Source organism: Thermobia domestica, chromosome 6 (genome assembly GCF_964235325.1).
Source record: "Thermobia domestica chromosome 6, izTheDome1.hap1.1, whole genome shotgun sequence".
NCBI classification, from domain to species: domain Eukaryota; kingdom Metazoa; phylum Arthropoda; class Insecta; order Zygentoma; family Lepismatidae; genus Thermobia; species Thermobia domestica.
This window is the reverse complement of record NC_137459.1, coordinates 1,249,992-1,272,590: the sequence shown is the minus strand read 5'-3', so window position 1 is coordinate 1,272,590 and position 22,599 is coordinate 1,249,992. Positions and strand designations below refer to the sequence as shown.

At 35.8% G+C, this 22,599-nt stretch overlaps 1 long non-coding RNA gene across 1 annotated transcript; it reads right to left on the bottom strand.

The window, feature by feature from the left end:
- Positions 1-204: 204 nt before the first annotated feature.
- LOC145687624 (uncharacterized) lies at positions 205-16,428 on the bottom strand. The gene is made up of 3 exons (XR_014131686.1): positions 16,297-16,428; positions 2,156-2,295; positions 205-327 (listed from the first exon to the last, which is right to left on the bottom strand). It is a non-coding gene; the product is annotated as an uncharacterized LOC145687624 (long non-coding RNA).
- Between the last annotated feature and the right edge of the window lie 6,171 nt (positions 16,429-22,599).

Below are 22,599 nucleotides of genomic sequence, written 5' to 3'. Positions count from 1 at the left end.
CTGTTATCTTAAACTCTAATTTAACAAAAAAAATTGTCACTGGTTCCCTGTCATCTTACTGAAAAATGCCACAATACACTTTCAGTAACGACCAACAGCTAACTAACTCTGGGAGAATAGTTACTTTAAGTAAATAAACAATGAAACTTCACATCGAAAGACAAATAATAATTACAAGTTCTGAGAATTCTTACTTAGGTACATCTCGTTGATCATCATATTCACAGGAATCACTGGACCCAATTTCTGAAATCTAGGTTAAAATTCCATCCCCACGACGTCGAAATGTAGGTTACATCTGAGCGCCATATTGATGTCTAAAGTATTCTTAAAAAATAAAGAAAATACAAATGAACAATTTATTCAAAACTAATTAAATATAATCATCAATATTGCTAGAAATTTGACATTTAAAATTTTACACACTGTAAACACTTATGGTCATATTTACTGACCTATTACCGTCAATTCTGACTGCCACCCGATTACCCTAAACTTTACGGTATTAGTGTTAATGTTATGGTAATAGGGCATAAATATGGCCTTTTCATGGCCTATGACCATAAATTTTACAGTAATACCGTACATTTTTAGAGTAATCTGTTGGCAGCCAGAATTGACGGTAATCAATCAGCAAATGTGACAATAATTGTTACAGTGCAGAGTTAATAAAGTGGTAAAGAGAAATGTATTGTTGTGGTATTATCTAATTGTTTTGTGAACACGTGAGTGTTTTGAGGACCATGGTGGGTCAGTGGTAGAGCGTGGTGCTTTGGGTCCCTGGTTTGATCCCACCTCACGCTAAGTGGGTTTTGTGGTGGAGGAACACCATGTTCGTTAGCTTTCTCGCGATTCCATCCACTTCCCAGAGTTCCACCCGTTTCCTTCCACTTTCTTCCTTCCACCATTTTCATTCATTTCTCATCATCGTCGTCTCCTTTAGCTTACTTAGCCTGCATACCGTGGGACGTAAAACTCAAAGATTTACGAGAGTGTTTTGTTTCTTTAAAAATATGAAACAAGAGCAAAAATAGTATTTATTTTCAAAAGGCAAGCAAATGATTTCGTCCCCGTGATCTAGATCCAGTTTAGGGTCACAGTTCAGAATGAAACCATGTTGTCATGGGTATTCAACTAAAGGAAATTAAAACTTCACTTTACTCTTAAGGGCTGAAGTGAGAGAGTCCGTACGTATATCTATCTCTCTTAAAGTTACTACAAACACAAAATAAAATACGAAAACTTAATGAAACATTGGTTAATGAACTTAATAAACTTAATGATACATTCCTTTTCCTTACATTCAAAACCAAACTGTTTTTCATTTTGAAATTTTTGGAAAATCGAAACTCATATCAACATCATATGCTTCCTAATTTTACAAGATTATACAATTTCCCTTACCAGACAGAAACCAGTTTCCAATTCTCAGCAATTCATTACCTTATACTAACAGGAAGAAATGTAAAGATAAAATGAATTCAATATGGATAACGAGTTCCATCGCGGTTGAGCGGTTAGCGCACGCACCTCTGGCGTGGAAGATCCGGCTTTGGTTCCCAGAGGGGACTCATGTGGTTCCGTTTCCACGTTAAGATGCAGTTCCACGACTCATATAGCCTCGCTGCTGAAAGGGACGCTAAACTCAGAATCCAATCCAATATAGATGACATTGGTTATACATAGCATTGAATGTTTCCATACGTTGTCATATCATTACCAGTTACAAACATTAACAGAAAGTTACAAACATTTTATGAAAAGCGAAATGTTTCGTTAATAGTAAATTTAGCTGCTATTTAGCTGCTAATAGTAAATTTAGATAAAGTATTTCATTTCATCATTCATTTATGTATTTCAGTAATTAAGTATTTCAGTTTAACATCCCGCAATTATGTTCTTTAGACTAAGGGATACGTATACTTAAGGCAAAAGAATGATAATGAAAGAATTGGTGAAATGAGGACGTAGGAGGAAACAGGAGTACCTCAAGAAAACTTGGCATATTTAAGGTGAAACTTCAATGACTCATAAAACCAAGAAATTTATTGTAAATTAAGTTGGCTTAGTCAAAATGCTCCAAAGATATGCTAATTTTTTTGTACCAATAAAAAAAAAGTATTGACATTGGTAATTAGTATTATGGCATAATTACCTGCTACACTTTTCCAGGTTACGTAGTTGCATCATTATCCAACGAAGTTAGTGTTTTTAGTTTCCCACACCAATATAATCTCTACAATGAATCGACACAATCATAACATCTCTAACCACGGAAACAGATGCCATTAGAATCTAGAAATGCAGAAATTCCAGTTAAAAACTAAAATTATGTTTCAAATTATTAAAATACATTACTCTAGTCATAAACTGCTAAAAATAAATTGCAAATAATTTGGTTTCGAACTGCGAATTGCTTTCTTGTTATAATTAGCAGATTTCTCTGAAGCGTCCAAACTAACTTGTTTGCAATTTTTGTAATTTCTAAAATCTTAATATGTTCCTAGGATGCAATATCTTTAGCATAGGTTTACATGAAATCAAAAACTAACGGCTTCTTACAAGCACAAACAATACTTACTTACAGCATTACCTTATCAATCAAAATACATTATTTGTGTTTGTTTGACTCAGGTAAATTTAAAAACTATTTCGAATAAAAATATCCAACATATGATGATACGTAATTCTTTAAAAGATTCACGATGATTTTAATATGTCATAGAAAACGCGGCTATTTTGTGACGTAGCTAAACCTAAGCTTTAGACTTGAATCATTATTTAAAAACAATATTGCACATTATAACCAACGTGATTCTCCTAAAATATCCTAAAAAATAATCCAGTTATTATTTTGATACTGCCGTAATACACTTGTATTCTTAAGAGCTCTACTCACTGCGGAACTAAAATACCGCTAATTTTACAGTAATTATGTGGAACATTCAAATAGATAAAAGATAATTGAAATGTGAAACAAGAGCGCGCTAGATAATATTATTTTGCATGAGGTACCGTTATCATAAGTCACCTAGTAGCTTTCCGTTTACAGCCATTTGTGAAAGCGAAAGTAAATGCCAATTTTCTAAATCGCTGGAATTCAAAAGCAGATACGTGAGTCATGATAATGGAATCTCATGTAAAATAATATTGCGTAGCGAGCTCTTGTTCTGCTTTTCAATTATATTTTATCTATTTGAAGATATCACATACTGTAAAATTAGTGGTATTTTAATTTCGCCGTGGTGGGGCATCTTAAAATGTTGCGCTGTGTAATGGCTTTCTTAAAATAAAGAACTAATCAATCTTTTCCAAATCACAGAATATTTACCCACGCTAATTACATATAAAACAAAACTAAGAATTTCAATAGCGGAATTAAACAATAAGCTAAAATATAACCACTACTTCTCCTCAAAACTAATACATTTTTTTTTCTAAGCAATGAACTTCTAATATGCATGATTGTGTCGTTTTCAATAACACTCTTTTCAAAACATGTCGCCACAGAATTTCTAACAACAACTTCGTACTTAGAACATTAAATAAATCTAAACGAAAAGAGCTAAGACAATTAAATTTCGATTACAAATTAACAGAATGTTCTTTTGAAAACGTTAAAATATTATCGCTATATTGTTTCACTCTTACCATGTGACTTTAATAGACGAAATTCGTTCCCAATGGCTTCCGTGGAAAGAAAGAACTTAAAATTCTTTTTTTAACACAAAGATCAATTTCATGTATCACAGATTCCACTTCTTTAGATCAGGTATAAATACACAAACTTTCTGCTACACCCAGGAGTTAGGAAGAATAAAACTCTGCTAAGAAAGGTGTGTCTTCTTTTATGTTACTGAAACGTTACAAAATGGCGTTGGCCAGTCCCCAAGAACGTTCTCATTTCCGGAATAGCACAAGTTACTTCACAATTAAACCTATTCATTATTAGATTACATAATTGCTTTCCTCTATTTCTTCGATTAATATAAATTGATTTCTGTTCTATAAATATTACAAAATTAAATGCATTTATTGACTAAGTCCTTGTTTCTGACTAAGAGGCGTCCATTGCTTCATTGCTCTCAACGTCAGCGGATGACGTCACATGACGTGGAAAAATATGGCTACCGCATGACGTGGTAAAACATGGCTACCACATGACTATGGCAAGAAAAAAAAATACATATTTTTAGTTAAAAAAAAACTTTTCCATCAAATGTTTCAACGTAAAGTATTCGCACTATACACAAAAAATTCCCATAAATCTATCTAAGAAATAATGACATTCTTAATCTATCATTATTATACTGATATTTTAAATAGGAAATGTGTTTGCAACGAATTTGTGAAACAATGAACTTCCATACGTCTACAATGTAAACAATAATATTTTTATGTTAGTTACGCTTCGAAGGAAACTAAGCACTTGAATAACCAAAGTAGAAAATCAGCTTAATAAAAGAAAATACCTTTCTATGGTAACTAAAACATTTTACCTGAAGACTGAAGTTCTTACAAAGATGACGCCTATTCTTGATTTCCCAATAGCACTCTTTTCTACAAGTGTCACAACAAAATTTGTGATAAAGATGTCTTCTCCACCATATTAACTTATTATATAAGGCTTGAAATAAAATAATGAGTAAAATTTTGATTAATCACTAAGAAATTTTACTTTTAAAAATGTTCAGATGCATGTGCGTTTTCCGCCGATCCACTCATTAACACGTTGCGCAAAAGTGGAAGCGTCGAGAACGACCCTATAAGAAGAGGGAGTCACTGTAGTAGATCAGCGACGCCTATCGTCGTCTGCATCCGTTTCTTTACAGTTAATTATTTTTTAATCAGAGCATTGAAAGTATGTATGTTCGAATATACTTGAAAAATACAATACAGTTAATAGGTTTGAGATATAACTGCGTAGCAAGCACAATTATCGAAATGAATATCCATCTATGTAAGAAAATTGCCGATAATAAACTTACATGAATAGCTGTTGGTAGCAAATCATTCAACTTGGAGGGAAAAAGGAGCAACAGAAAGGCGCCAAAGTCAAGGTCAACTTCAACTACCCAATGCAAAAGCCTTAGGAGAGCGCCACCTTCCGCAGATTTTACCACTCATTTGCATCACTTCCTGGATTGTCCACTTCTAAATATTTTTTATCTATTACTAAATAACGCTATAATAATCTATTTTAGGCAATGGAAAGTCGAGTAATTTCGTAACTTTCGATGATAGCAGGGCTCCAAATTAGTGGATCCCAACCTGGGTTACGCGACCCAATGTGATAAACAAGCTACTCACAGAAATAAACTTCACTCCTAATATATTATATAAAAAAAGTATTTTTTTTCTTAGAAACGTACTTCATTTTAAAATAGAACATAGCGGACAAAATATTTAAAAAAATGGAAAATAATTGGTTTCAAGAAAACCACTTTAAAAAATATTTATGCATGGCTAGAAAAAAAAAACATGGAAAGTGAATCACTTGATTTACATAAGAATTGAAAGAAATAATTAACCTTTCTATGCCTGTCAAGGACTTGAACGAAATCGTGGACTCTCACGTTGGGAGCCCTGGTTATCTCCCCTAATTATTACAGTGTGATGACTAATACATCGTTAGAAAACTTATGTAGCACAAATTCCAAAGAGGTAACATTCCTACAATTCGCGCCTTATTCGTAGAAAAAAAAATGACGTAAAAATATGAAAAAAGCAGAATTCAGGGAGCCCTAGCAACCCTTGTAGTCATCTTTCGCCGACAAAATTATGCTAATGTGTAGGCAACACAGTTCTGACAATAACATTAAAATGGTAGCCATTTCTGCAGTACAAAGCGAGATAAAAATAAAGAACGAAACTCATAGTAAAAAAAAAAAAAAAAACTTCTTACCACTATTGGGGACTGTGGAACCATCGATAGCAGGATAGGACGCAGGGTGGGACTTTGCAGCCAGTAAAAAAAAAATATAGGTATCTTTATGAAGATTGTTATCCGCACAAATTCGACATAGTCTACGTCTGCCGAGTTTGGTTGCAATCCGTTCCAAGATGTCGCTGGACGGATTGTTTCTAAGTACACTGAAAAAAAATCCGTTATCCGGACAGCGGTACATTGTATATACAAATATACGGTATCTTCTTATTTACTACATAAATAAGTACGGAGCATACGTTATCCATATCTACGTATGTGCTACCCCTTCTCCCCCTTAGATGTTACATTATTTCGTTGCAGGATGTCTGACGTCTACCAGACTTCCTTAAATTACATAGGTATACGCATGTTACATACGTCAGCTATATGCTATCTACGTCAATCTGTATGTGAGACACTGACCACCTATATACAGTGCTTTTGTTCGTACGGAAAGTACGTTTATTCGGAACACTTAAACGGAAACTATGTATAAAATATACTTTTTCAGTTATACGTTTGTTGTGATTAAATCCCAAAACTACAGGATTTACACATGTAGCCTACGTTGTTACGCACGCCACATACGTTTTTCTTTCAGTGTACGGATCCGCGCCCTAGCACAAATTTGCGGACTTCTCTTTTCTTCCTACAAGAAATTATCGTATGTATGTGTGTGTGTGTGTAAAAGAAAGTACTTTTTTGTATTTTACTTAAAAGAAAACCATAACAAATTCGTTTTATGTAGGAAATATTCTCAAAAAAAAAAAAAATAAAGAAAAACGCAATGTTATGTGTAAAAGAAAAATAATTGAATTAGACAATGGATCCGCCCACCCCGCCATACTAAAACGTTATATACAAATTTTAGCTGCGCACATTACGTACAGCAACAAGAATTATGCTTGTATACGAATTAAGTGAAAAGATATCGTGGTTTTTATGAAACCGTCCTGAAAATAAATGTAATAAAGGTAATTTACTTAAAAAACCGAGATTCAAAAAATTGGCAAAGTGTTCCCTTCTTGTCCCCCCTAAAATCAACAAGTACCGGATATTACCACGTACTGGACTACTTCATTGCTTTGCATACCAATAAAAGTATATACTCCCAAGTTGGGAATAGTCCCTCCAAAAATCCTGATGCAAAAAAAAACTAAAAAAACACGAGCTTCACCCTCCCTCTTCATCTAGTACCCCCACACGAACACAAAATGCATAGAAACGGAAGGTTTTATCCCTCAGAAACAAATTGATATCAAAATTCCCTTCTTAGCTTAATTAGGGATTGAGCTATTAAGGTTAAAATCCTTGACCCTGCAGTTGCGTCAATGGGCGTTTAAAGGCTTTTTTTTTTTTTTTTGTATATGAGAGCTTTCCTTGTGTTGTTTTCTCTTTTTAGCCATGCATAAATGGATTTTTTTAAAGTAGTTTTCTTTAAAACACTTTTTTTTTTACTTTTTGCAAGAATTTATTGTATTTTTTTTATTTTTCTACGTTGTTTTATTTTTAATAAAAGTGTTTTTTTTTTAAAACAAAAAAGACTTTTATTTTCCTTTTCTGCTTTCTAGTACGACGTGTTTTATTATTAAGGAAACCGTTTTAAAGAATATTTTACTTTCTACTTTCTAGGTATAATTGAATATATTTTCATTTTACTTATTATTCCATATATATATATATATATATATATATATATATATATATATATATATATATATATATATATATATATTACATTTTATTTCTCAATACCTGAAATGGCCATTCTTTCCATGGGAGACTAGCTTTATGGAAATATTTAAATTCTCATCTCCCTTAGGATATGCATTTCAATGAAAGGGTAATGATAAGTGTCCTTAAAATACTAAGGTACGAATTCGACACTAATCTCAGTAGTTTTGTACATTTTATTTTTCACTCCGTTTCACCTTCATTTGTAGATAGGTGTTTAATTTGTACAGTCGCCAGCAGAAGTAACACCCCAAGTATACAGGGTGGCCCAAAAGTAGGAATAAAGTACGGTACTGATCAGCTCATTGCATTTTATATAATTTCTTATTGTTATCCATCAAGTAGACTTAGTTTCTTTATTATTTGCTTTTAATGTCTTTTTACTTATATTTTAAGCTCGGAACAGCCGAAGCAAATAAATCCATGAACTAAAATGTTATACTTCATCAATGCAGGGGTCTATACCTACTTTTGGGCCATCGTTTATAATCCTATAATGAAACGACTTAACTAACTAACAGCCTCTGTGTAAGGAAAAGTGACGCTGTAGGCTAATTGTTAGCACAATAAACTGTCATTTTGGAGACCTGGGTTCGATTCCAGCAACTTCCAATTTTTAAAATGCTTCAATTACAATTTCAATGCATACTCAGTGTGACAAGCAAGATCTCTCGTCTCTAGAAAGAAGAGGATGTTGCAATTAGGAAAATTGAACAAGGCCTGTCAATGGAGGCAATGATTTACAAACTTATTTCCTGCAGTTGTTCTAGATTTGATATTTTTCTGATTCTACTTTCAGAAAAATACAGATTTACTAAAATGTATACTTTCAAACATTTTCTGATTCATGCGTGGTCAGTGCTTTTATTTCTTTGGACATACATTGTATAATGAAATAATACATTACATACACAGCGATATTGAGATTAATATATGGTGTTCATTGGATAACACGATCCGAACCAGAGAGATTAATATCAGAATGGAGAACTGTTTCGTTAGTCACCTACTCTACAATTTTACCTGCATAAACACCTAGCTCAGTGCTACCAACTGCTGCGAGTGCCGAGAAAAGTTTCGTGTAAGTTGGGTTGCATGTATCCAGGCGTTTTCACAACGGTAAATGTTCTGGACACAATGGAATAGAATTAAAGCACTCAGGGGGAGTTACTTCGGCTAGTAACTGTACATAAATGGCACTGATCGTATCACTATTCATCTCAGCAAGCTCGAAAACTGGATTCATTATTATGCTTACATGTCACTTCCTTCAACTCCTTTCCCTTAGGGAGTGCTAGCCGTGTCTTATCCCAGCGGTATATTTCCAGATTGTAAATCATATGTACACTAAATGTGTTTTGGATCCTCTAAACAAAAATGTGCATGTCTAATGGAATGGGAATCGACAGAGAATAGACAAAGGCGTTGTTTATACAGCTATATACGAATGTAAGTACGTGTGTCTATGAACATAACTCTGGAAGGCCTTGAAGAATCTCAACCAAACTGGTACACGTATGTCTTAAATCCTGAAAAAATAGGAGTAAGAGATTTATTTCACCCCTAAAAACTGGGTTGTGAAGGATGAGATGCAAAAGTAAACGAGAATGATCGATATTAGAGTCGAATCACAGTTTTCGTGCTTGCTGAAATAAATAGTGATACTACTGATATTACTTAAGACGAAGTTCAGCCCCAATGGGGTAAAGCACCCCTAGCAACCATTGGGATAGGAAGAGAGTGTCATAGTGATATGTCGGTTAACACCAAGTCCAGTTCGCATCGACGTAGATGTTGAGAAGGATTAAATAATAAAATGTCTAAGTAAATAAAATTAGCCAAAAATGACTAAGATTATTGTCAAATCTGTAGTTCCTAGAATCTGAAAAAACAACTGACTCGTTTGAAATGGCGTTTGGACTATGCGAGGTGTGATCAAAATGTAAGATGTTTTATTTTATTACGAACAGAGTAATAGGTTTACATCAAATATGAATCAATCTCCTTGAAAGTACTCCCCTTAAATTTCGATCCAGTTATTCCAACGTTGATGCCATGAATGGGAGCTCTTCTGGAAGTGTTCTTTCTTCAAGGATCCTCAACTGCGCAGTTGTCACACTTTAAGTGTCGGAAGTGTGTCGAACAGTCATTCTTTTAGCGCCGTTTTGATTTTGGGGAATAGCCAAAAGTTGTGTGGTGCTATAACCGGAGAGTACGGCGAATGTGAACAGACACACATATATATAAATGGTGTTTTTGGTTCGAAAACCTGCATGTATTGATATGTACTAACATATTTCATTGAACTAGGAAAATGTATAACCTGAAACATGTAGAATTTAACGGAATATCTTTCGTGGAAATACCTGACCCCAAAACTCAAACAGACGTACTTCTTTTTTAAATATCCTTTCCAGGAAAATATCGGAACATTTTTCTGAATGTATAGATCATAACACATATGTAAAATTCAAACGCCTGCTTTATTATGAAGACCATCGACCTAAGTTAAGTAGAATAGAAACAGGAGGTATCTAAGTTTTATTATCATTATTATTAATTTATCACACTAGCGAAGTATGAATTGAGTTTAATTTATATATTTCTACCTACTAATTGAAACAATATCTCTCTTTCCTCATTCAATTCCATTACTATTGAGTAGGAGCATTATATCCATCATATTAGTCGTATTTGAAACGGGAAATATTCTATTTTAAAGTCCAGTAAGGGTATTATATATTGAAAGAAACCATATACAAACGAAACTTCAAAGAAATCGGTAAAACACGGGAAAAAAGAACCCTTTACCCTACCGTTTAAAATTTTCGGATAGTTTAGAAAAAAAAATGAAATCTTAAAGTTTTATGCCCCATGGTTATGCCGGCTAGGCTAAAGGAAACGGTGAAGATGAGAAATGAATGCAAGGGTGGAATGAAGAAAGTGGGAGGAAACGGGAGAACCCCGAGAAAACACAAGCACATGGTGTATGTCCACCACAAAGATCATTTGGCTTAATCGTGGATCGAACCAATTACCCGATGCACCAAAATTGAACGCTCTACCATTGAGCCACCGCGACCCGGATATTTTGCAACATTACGTAGGATTAACCGTGGTAATACAATATCTAGACAACTAACAATAAATATGCACTAGGTCTAGTAACGACACCAGCTTTAACTTTTGGGGAAGTTGGCAGAGGGATAAATGCATTTTGGGTACCAGCTGTTTTTTGTATACCGAAAATAGTACTTTTACATTACTTGACCTACAGTAAAATTCACATGTCTGGGGGAGGGTCCCGGACAATGCCACCAGAGGGCTCACACCTCCCTTGACTCCCTCTAGTTCCGCCACTGACTAGATCGTTTAGTTATTTTTTAACACTGCCTTGATACACTTACATATTTAGTAATCTATTTCTCCGCTGTCTGAAAGAAATTTTACGCTGAATATGTAGACTTGTTGTGATTACTGCAGTTCACTGTGCATCATTAAAAAAAAAATGTCATCAGAGCAAAACAGCGAACACCAATTCCACTTTACGTCATGACTTGTATTGTTTGTATACTACAGAAGGTGTTATTTTACAAATTGCAAGTGTTTCACAGCTGTGGGTATCGAAATACTTTCACAAGGTGCCAACATAGATCTAATATAATGGTATTATACGCTATACAGAAGTCCTGACGAGGGTGGATGATGACTCAAAATGCGTTATTTAAATTTTAAGGAATCAAAAATGAGTCATTTAAAACAAGTTAGTTGTAATGGTGGGACATGGGCTTTGGGGGTAAAGTGTAGGGGCACAATTTAACTGGGAAACTGTTATTTTTAATGTATTATTGTTCATATTCTGCATAATTCTCAAATCATTATTGCATCACACTGGTACTCCAATTATCTGGACTAAGCCGGACAATCCGGATAATTGAAGCAATCGTCTCTATTTCTTTGAATAAAAGCAGAGCGGAATTCCGATAAATTTTCTTACTTCTACTTCTACCACATCTGTTAGCAATATCCAACATTACCTCATTTTCACATTTTGAATCCAATCACAATTTCTTAAATACAAATGAGTTCTTCCGATCTACCAGTGTTCTAGGAATGCCAAGGAAATTACATTTTTAGCAGCGAATATGAACATCCAATAAGATTCCTTTTTCTTTCTTTGTTTTCTTTTGAAAATGTACATGTTTATTTTATTTTCCATAAAGATAACCAGGAAAGTTTTGTCTCTTTTCGTGGAGGTGTGCGTTCAATTGGCCCTCACACCGTGAGTTGAATGCGAATGGAGATAAGGCGAAGGTGAGTTGACGGTGTGAATATATCCAACATACTAACTGGTTCAGTTACACCGTGAATTTGCGTAAGTACAGAGTGAACATGGGACCTCCACAGAGCGTCATAAGTGCGTGTATGTTGTACGAGTTCAAACCGGGGTCAAACGCAGCTGCAGCGGGGCGGAAGATATGGCAGGCCTTTCGTGAGTGTGTCTTGAATACGCGGGGAGTGCAGTGGTGGTTCAACAAGATTGTGGACTGTGAGGAAACACTCGAAGACCCACCATGTGCCGGAACAACAACACATGTACAAAATAAAGATCTTCAGGCACCAATTGAGGCAAACAATGGCCGGGTATATGATACTCTGAAACTACAATTCAGTGTGAGTGCAGAAACCATTTAGCAGCACCTCCATCAACTTTGGAAGCACTACAGGTTTGGTCGATCGGCCTAAAGCACTACACGTTGGGTCGCCCACATGATTTGACTCCGGGTCAGAAGGCAACGTGAGCAGACACCTGTGTTTCTTAGCTATCCCGTCTGAGGAAGGAGCCATTTCTGGACAGGGTTGTTGGCATGTGATGAGATGCGGGTCCTGTACAAAGCTTCACGGCGCCACCATGACTTGTTAGCATCGCATGAACCGGTTCCAAAGCAGCCAAAACCAGCACTACACCAGAAGAAATTCCTCCTCTGTGTTTGGTGGACTGCATCGTGCATCGAGAACTGCTACCAGGTGGTCAGAGCATCAATGAAACTATGTACTATCAGCAGTTGAACCGTGTTCAAGATAAACTCAAAACTCTGGAGGCAGCACTTCTGAATCGCAAAGGGGTTCTTCTGTTACAGGATAACGCTAAGTCCCACGGGCTCACTCCTCCCTTGGATGACCCGAGAAACCATTCTATACCTTGGATAGTAAACCCTATTGCATCAGCTATACTCTTCGGACATTGCGCTGTCCGATTATCACCTGCTACATTCCCTGGATTATCACCTTCGAGGATGCCTGTTCAAATCCATAGTAGAGGTGCAAAATGCACTTGATAATTTCTTCACTTCACGGCCCATCAAGTTCTACCGCGATGGAATTCATGGCCTTCCAGAACGTTGGCAGAAGGTCGTCGATGATGATGGGGAGTATTTTTCATCTCCCAGTTAAGTCTTAGGTGACATATCAATGTTCAAAGGTGGTGGGTGAAAAAGCGACAGAACTTTCTTAATTATAACTAATTAAGAACTTTCTTAATTATAATATCGTTCAAGATAGCTGGGTTATATGATTCAAGTTCACTATATTATGTTAATGCATTATTCTTAATGCATTATTATATTTACTTAGGAACGCTACGCCCCTAGTCGTGGTTATTACTGCTATTTATGTTTCATGATTATTATGTATAATACCAAATTTCTAATTTACTCTCTCTCAAAATTCCTGCAGCTGTCGATAATTTGGTCAGTATTATACATCGGTGAAAAATTTATTTTTCCCTTGAAAGCTGTCCTAAACAAGCAACAGAGGAAACAGACAATAAACATGTATTTTATTTATCGACTATAGCTTCAAATCACAATTAGAAGTTGGCATAACACAGGTTGACATTTAAAAGACCGGCTACCTCCGGATCCGAGGAGTCCCAGATTTTGGAAGGTTATAAATCCTTAACAGAAAATACCTGTACAGATCTTTAAAGGAAGACAAATGAGCTAATAAATGATAAAATGTCAAGATATGCATGTCGGTAGGTGTATGAAAGACACAAAATCTTGATTTTTGACAACAGTGCGATAAAAACATAAATGGCACCTCCAGAAAAGACTTTCGCGCCAACGCGGTAAATTTGAAAATGCTCTAGGGAATCTGAAGGAATCAGATTATCTATGACCGAGTTCTGGAATGTCAACCTGTATAATTTCCTTATATTAGGATAGCAAAACATGATAATGTCACTTTTGGTAAATTCTGATTTTGAGAATGTCTTAATTAAAAATACCCGTTTTAGCAGTATACTGTATATTTCGTTTTTATGAGTGAACTAATAGAATTTTAATTTAATTCAAAACCTTTTAATTTTCTCTACTAAAACAAAATGTACCTATGATGTTTTTCTACCCTCGTATAGATTTTTCGAAAATGAAATTTGAACGGCGAACTTCTGTGCGTCAGCACCATAACAAGCAAGAAGAAGGTATATGCCTTTGCGTTTGACCAATGAACCTTAGCTTCCTGCTTTTTCCATCTAACGGAAGTTCAGCTGATTTCAAGGTTAAGAATTTTCTAGGTAAAAACATATGACATGTAAGTTAGCACTTATATTTCGGTTCACGTATAAACTGTGCAAAATGTTCGAAATTATCTAAAAGTTATGAAATGCTATGTTTTCAACTGTAAAGTAATATTTATTTTTAAGAAAATGAAACAAGAAGTTTTTATTTTGGTTAGCAAACATAATTGGAAGCACGGGTACTGGATGCTGCCGTTCCAAGTACCGTTGTCGCCCTCAACTCCTTCAAAGAACGCAGTAGACGCGATGTTGAATGTTTCTTTGCCAGAGTCAATTGAAGGTCCAAAGGTCACCAAATGAACGTTTAAACATTTCAACAGTTTTAAACGGAATTTGTTACTTTCTAACGAGCATTATTATTTCTCTTATGTCTTTAGTTGAACACTAATGTTAACTGAAGTCTGGTGAAACTAGAAACGAACAACAAATGCGCCATCTTAAAATGAAATAAAATCTCATTACGTCCCAGTTATGACTTCTAGGCTGAAGGAGACAATAATGATGAGAGATGAATGAAATGGTGGAATGTAGAAAGTTGGAGGAAACGGGGAACTCCGAGAAAGCCTAAATGTTTGTCCACCATAAGGTCCACACGGCGCGAGCTGGGATCGAACCAGGAATCCCAAGCACCGGAGGTGAACGCTCTTCCACTGAGCCACCGCGCCCCCTAAATGCGCTTTACAATCAAGCCGGATGCAAGCTTGCTGACTTCCAATGCAAGTCTACAGCAAGCGGTTTGCTAGTTGTCTGTGCTACTATGGCAGAAACGTGGTCAAAATCCCCTAAATCGAAGTTTCTGTTTGTAGACTTTTAAGATTCTAAGTTTGGTATGATTACCGTTAAGAAATGACCATTTGTAGGCCCAGATACACATACCTGGATATCGAATCTATTTCAATTTAAGCGTTGAACCAGTCACTTCAGATGTTGCTCAGAATGCAAATAAAGTAGGTTTCAATCGCGCTCAATTTCGGTCTATTTGTAGTGTTTCTTCCTTTTTCGGCTTTTCAGATGAAGTCAACGACTAAAAGTAAGTAAATTTTAATTATGTAAGTAAAATGCAGTAAAATTTGATCGTTATTATATTATTGGAGCATTTAGAACATTGTCTTTTTTATTCGCTTCAGGTTGAATCGCAAACATTAAAATATGCAGAAGTCAAGATCCCACGAGATCACACTCTCAAACAATTTTGCCTGAATTTCTAAATCGTTCTTCTTTTTATCCAAAATTAAAAGTAGTTGGCCCCGGTTCACTATTTTCTTTTATCTATAATTTTCTATAGTAATACATAAATTTAATTTTAGGCAATCATTACGATTTTTTTTGTTGTTTTTAGTTGATGCACGAGAAGTGAATAAAATACTCAATAATATGTGACAATGAAATCATTTTATCATTATTTTTATCAAAAATTCAAAATGAGTGACCTCGATAACTCCTCAATACTAATTTCTCTTGAAATCGATTTTTTTTTCTTTTAAGACGGCCATATTACCTCCGCCATCTTATATTTTCAAAAAGATAATATGAAATACGAAATCAGCGACATAGGAAACCCCAAATATCACGTTTTAATGAATTCAAACAATTTTTCGTTACAAAACTGGTGGGTAACGGTGCAGGAAATATCCAATTATGAGTGGTTGAACAATAGATTATGACATTTACGATACTATAAAAGATATCGACACTAATGAATCAATTTTTTCTAGGATTGGTTGCATTTAATATCCGACGATGAAGAAGGTGAGTATACTTTAATTAAATGTAACCTCAAAGTATACAACAGAGGGAAAGTTACATTCTGCATAACTGTATTAGTCGTTACTCATTTGAGTTATTATATATGTCGAGATATGCGGATGTCAGCGAGGGAAGGGTTGAAGTATGACATTCATTTTCTACATATAGAATGTAACTTTTTTCTGTTAAGTGCTTAAATGGTTATGGAATAGTATAGTGACGCATGTCACACAGGCTTCAAGAAATATTTTAAATGTTATTTTTTTTTAATGTAATTTGATTAATAATCAACATTTGGAATAGTTACCTGCTATTTCTTGCCAGGCTGCGTCGTAGCAACATTATTCAATGGACTTATTCTTCCAATTTGCAACCCATACAATTTCCACAATGCAATTTACCACCAAGTGTCTCTCACTACGAGAATGAATATTACTAAAACCTAGAAACGAAAACAAACGGTTAAAAACTAGTAATAAATGTAGCTTTAAAAATGTTAAAATATTTTATTCCTATTCTACTTCATTAGAGGTTTACAGTGCTCTTCAGACTCATTGCACAATTATTAATGACGTGGCACATATGCCTACTATGTGATATGAAAATTAAGCATTACCACTAAGTTGTCCTAAAATAAACTACAAATATTTTTATTACAGACAGCCAAAAGTTTTCTCTCGTTTTAACTAACAGGTTTCTAAGAAGTACCGAAACTAGTTTCACTACAATTTATAAAAGTTTAAAATATAAGCAATAAGTTCTTACGATAACTGAACATTATCAAAGATTTCCATAAAACCAACAGCTTACGGTTTCTTATCATCACGAAGACTCGTTATTAGCATAACAATCAAAGAAAATCATCTACGTTTTAATTTAATTTCGAACAGATCTTGTTGCTGCGTAACAAGTATTTGTTCCGCAATTTTTAAAATATTCATGAATATCGCAAGTCATAGAAAACCACTTCGTTTCCTGATAACGATTTTTATTTACTAAGCAGTGAGGCTCTAATATGTCATGGAAGTATCATTTTCCAAAAAAAAAGAAAAGAAAGAAAGAAAGAAAGAAAAAGAAAAAAAGAAAAAATCTCTTTTCTAAACACATCGCAACATAATTTTTAATAACTTCTTACCTAGAATGTTAAAGAAATGTATACGAAAAATGCTAAAACATCTAAATTTTGATTACGAATTAACAGAATGTAATCTTAAAAATGTTTAAAATATTATTACTATATTGTTTCATTCTTACCATGTGACATTCTTAAGATGAAATATGTTTCCAATGGCTGTCACGAAAGAAATAATTAAAATTACTTTTTAACACAAAGATCAGTTTTCTGTATTCTTCTCTTATGAAACATAAGCACAAACTTTGTATCACACGTATAAATTAAAACGAATAAAAATCTGCTAAGGAAATATTTTTCCTCTCTGTTTCTGAAACGTTACAAGATGGCGTTACACTATCATTTTCCAAGAACACTCTCTTTTTCGGAATAGCACAAGTAGGTTCACAATAACATCAATTCATCATTGGATTATATCATTGCTTTCTCTATTTCTTCGATTTACATAAATTGATTTATCGATTTATGAATCTCACTCATTGAAAGAAGTCCTTACTTCTGTCTAAGAAGCATCCATCGCTTGTTACACTGAAGGTCACGAATGTCACATGACGTGAAAAAACATGGCTACCAAATGACGTGGCAAATGAGCAATACGCATGAATGTTTTGCTATAAAGAAATACTTCCTATACTAGTTTTAATGAAATACATGCTACCGTATTGTACTTAAAAAGATTTTCATAATATATATCTAATAAATTATATATGTCTTGTTCTAATACTATCCTAAATACGGAGTACTGCAATTATTATGCTTAGAATGCTTTCCGTAAAACAAGGGATTTTCACAGCTCTACAATGGATGTTATTTACGTAGCTAAGAAAATTGAGCGCATGAACAACGAAATTAAAAAATTTAAAATACAAACGATATTACCTATCACGCTGAAACACTTTTCCTGAAAGTTGAAGTATTTCTACAAATATGGCGTGCTTTCTTGATTTTGTAATGACACTCGTTTCTACACGCGCCGTAACAAAATTTGTGACAACAAATTCTCTTCTGGTACATGTATTCAATAAGAACATAATTACAGCTACACAAGGAGTAAACTTTTGATTAAAATAAATAAAATTTACTTCTAAAAACGTTAAAATACCTAAGAGCACTGCACTGGTCAACCCACTATAGTTATTAAACTATACGTCACTGCGCAACAGTCAAGATGGACGCTGAACGAAGAGGGCGTGATTATAGCAGATAGAACGGCGACGCTCACCATCATTTCCACCCGTTTTCTCTGTATTTAAAGTTTCTTTTCTTTCTCAGCAGTAAAAGAACGTATATTCGAATTTATTTGAAAAGGACAGTAATAAATTCATATAAAAAGCAGTCGATCATCTTCTGTTACGAAAAGATTCAACTCGGGGAGGAACGGGTGTGTAACAGAAATGCGCCAATATCAAGGTCAGCTTCAAGTGTTCAGAGCAGATGCTTTAAACGGGCGCCACCTCCCACTAGGTTTCACGATTGGATTGCAACTGTTTCTGTTAATACATTGTCAATCTACTGTTAGATGATTGTCTCTCCAATGTTTCTGCACAACCGTCTTATATTACCAATGGACGAGTCTGGTTATTTCGTCACTTCCGATGTTAACAGAACTCTACGACTCATTATTGTTATCATCGTCATAAGTATTCTGCCATTATTGGTAGGTCACTTGCCGTAAATAAGAAGCTTCCATGCAGGGCGTAAAATTTCAAAGTTAGACGCACTAGCCAATTCAAAATAATGGTCGCCAGTAACTGTCAACGTAGAAACTATCAGAGGGTCCTTCCAACGGCCTTTAGTTTGACAAAGAAAGAGATTACATCAGGGCATAAAATTTCAAAACCAGACAATTAGATTAAGGATAATAACTGAATTGGACAAAATATCTTATATCTTTCGATTGAGGATGGGAAAGGAGGGCGAATTACAACGTTGTAAAGACTTCACTTTCCATGTCCTTGTGAAGACTTCACATTTCGTGCTTTTTCGCACTCAATGACAATTATTTTCGTGCAAAACAGAAACTGCGCAGCCCTGTAAATTTAGGCAGAAGCCATTCCTGCTAAATACTGGAGGCCAGCTCTATATTTTTAGTCGTCAATGGCGACCTGGCGACCGGAAATTTTGCGCCCTACTTCCATGAACCACGGCCATTATATAAGTTTTTTGTCTTCGCATACAATTTTTCTATTTCGATACCATCTATCAGCTATAGACTCCTTCGCCTCTCCCTCTCTTTCCTGCCACCACATCCTTTAGCACGTCCTTCATGATACAGTTCCTTCTTGGCCAATGTTGCTACCAGTTTATTTTCCTCTTTTCAACAATAATCTAATTCTTTTTTCTCCTCCACTATCCTTACACACTCTCATTTGTTTTCCGTTCAACCCAGCTTAGTTTCTCCATTCTTCTCCATACTCACATTTCAAAGGCTCCTAGCTCTTTTTCCATCTCGTTTGTGTAATGCCCATACTTTTGCTCTCCACACGAAGCATTTTATGAGTCTTATTCTCAAATCTTTATTCAATGACCCACAAAATAACGTTTTCTTCCTCCTAGAATCTTCTTTCGCCATTCCTATCCTTGCTTTTGCTTTCGCGTTCACACTTTCATATCATCACTAATAATACTACGCAGGTACTAAAACTAGTCATCTCTCTATTTTCTCCCGTCCTATTTCTATATTTGATTCCGACCGTTTCGATCCAACCACCATGGCTTTGTCTTTCTAACAACTTATTTTCAACCTATATTCTTCACAGCCTTTCCTCAAGTTTTCTAACATATTGGTTTTCTATCAGATTCCGCAACAAGCTCCATATGATCTACGAACCGTATACACATAATCATCCTACTTCTACCTAAACATCATCTTTATTGTGTAGGCTCTTCTTTACTATCTCTTCTAGTTTGATATTAAGTAACGTCAGCTAGAGTCAACATCCCTGTCAAACTTCCCTTCCAATTGCACTTTCCTCTATCATTTCCTCCTCTATTCTAACACTTATCTGTTGGTTCATATCTAAGTTTCTTATGAGTCTTCGATCTTTCCGTTCCAACCCAATCTTCTTTAGAATTCCCAACAACAATTTCAGTTCATGCTTTAAAAAGCCTTTTTTAGGTCAATAAATACAACAAAGGCCTATTTCACTTTTTCTATAAAATTTTCATCGATTAGGCTTAATAAGCGGTGCAATATCCGGGGAACATGGCGGATGCAATAGTTTTTGTTATTCAAGGCGTAGAATGGTGTCCCGTATCATCCTAGCCATATGAGATTTAGCGCTGTCCTGTAACAGGAGAACCGCTTTGCGATTCAGAACTCCTGGCTCCATGGTTTTGAGTTCTTCTTAAAAACGGCTCAACTGCTGACAGTACATAATTGCATTGATGCTCTGATCAAGTGGTAGCAGTTACCGATGCACGATCCCGCGAGCAATCCACACACACAGGATAGTCTTATTCTGATACAGTGCTGGTTTCGGCTGTTTTGGAACCGGTTCATGGTATGCTAACCAATGATGATGGTGCCGTGGAGCGTCGTACAGGACCCATTTCTCATCACATGTCAACAACCTGTAAAGAAATGGCTTTTTCCTCAGATGACACAGCAAAGAAACACAGGTGTCTGCCAGAGTTGGCGTGGGTCAATGAAAACTTGACCCACGACCCACTGACCCACCACCCACCGTGACCCACTCTGACCCATGACCCACCACCTACCGTGACCCACTCTGACCCACTGTGACCCACCACCCACGGTGACCCACCGTGACCCACCACCCACCATGAACCACTCTCATCCACTTTGACCTACTCTGACTCACCAAAATCCTTTGTCATCAACTCTGAACACGATCCACGGCCTCTTCTGAACTGACTAAAGAGTTTACACTTGTAATAAAACAAGACTGTGAAATTGTCACTAATTGAAGTTTGAATTTCTAGTCAATCGCTCAAACAGAGCACCACTCTGTTACTAGGGATGGGCACGAGTCGAGCTAAAACTCGACTCGACTCGAATTCGAGTCAAGTTTCGAGTCGAGCCAAAGGTAATTTTCTCGATTCGAGTTCCGAGTCGAGTCGCTGTTTTGAGGCCGAGTTTCGAGTCGAGTCGAGTTTGATAAATGGCTCGCTCGTTCAGCTCGTTTTAGCTTGTTTCGAAATCATTGCCTGATTGAATGATTAGACTGGAAAGCGAAAGCTATGAGAAATGTAAGCACTAATGTGGAATACTTTTAGTGTTGCTCACGAGAGGAGACATTGCTCGCATCTCGTCTCGTCTCGATAACTAGACGACAATATATTTTTTATAACGAGACACCTTCAAATGTGGTGAGCATCAATATAAGTATATACTGTAGTTCTTACCATCAAGGCTCAGACCTGCACAATCGAAGTTTTGAGCCCAAGCAGAAGCCCACCCTGGGAAGTGATGTTAACCGGCTCGACTCGGTTCAACTGAGTGAACAGCTCGAGCCAGCTCGGTTGGGATAAGACATCGGCTCGGCTCAATTTAGCCGACAGCTTGAGCTTCTTCGGTTGCGACGAGCTATCGACTTGACTCAAGTAAGCAGATAGCTCGAGCCGGCTCGGTTGAGATAAGCCACCGACTCGTTTTGACTCTGCTCAGGTGAGCCTTCGGCTCGAGAGAGCTCGGTTGAAACGACTCCATCGGCTCGGCTCAACAAAGCCGATGGCTCCAGTGGGGTCGGTTAAAGTAAGCCATCAACTCGATTCGGCTCCGCTCAGGTGAGCCACCGGCTCAAGCCGACTCGATTGGGATGAGCCATCGGCTCGAGTTGGCTTGGTGGGGATGAGCTGTTGTCTCGGCTCACTTCTCGGTAGGGATGCGAACGAGACGAGTCGAAATTTAAGACTGTTTCGACTCGTCTCGAGAAAACGCTGTTGGAGGTTATATATATATATATATATATATATATATATATATATATATATATATATATATATAATATGCGTGTATGTGTGTATAAATTAACAATTGATTTAAAAAAATATCCTGTTTAGTATTCACAGAGAATATTTTTTCAAAATTTGAATTTGATGGCTGAATCAGTAGACTTTTAATATATTCACATTGTATCCATTGACTTGCGAAATAGTCTACCTCCAGACGCACTTAATTTTTTAACCAGCCCCAGATTAATCGAACAGTTTGATACATTTGAATGTGACTTAAATTTCTATTCATAACTATTCCTATAAAACAGGGAGATTATGAAGAGATGGATGTACTGTACAAAATAAAATAAAAGTATATCATTCGGATTTCTATAATCCCACAGTCCAACCCAGGGCTTTCTGATTTTAAACAAGATAATGTGCCTAGCTGAGACTTTACATTGTGAAGATTATATTAGTTAAAATTATGCAAATACTATTTTACAATTTAATAGATATTACTAAATATTGAGCTGTGGCTATGTGGTTAGCGTATGCTTCTTCGGCGCGGGAGTCGGG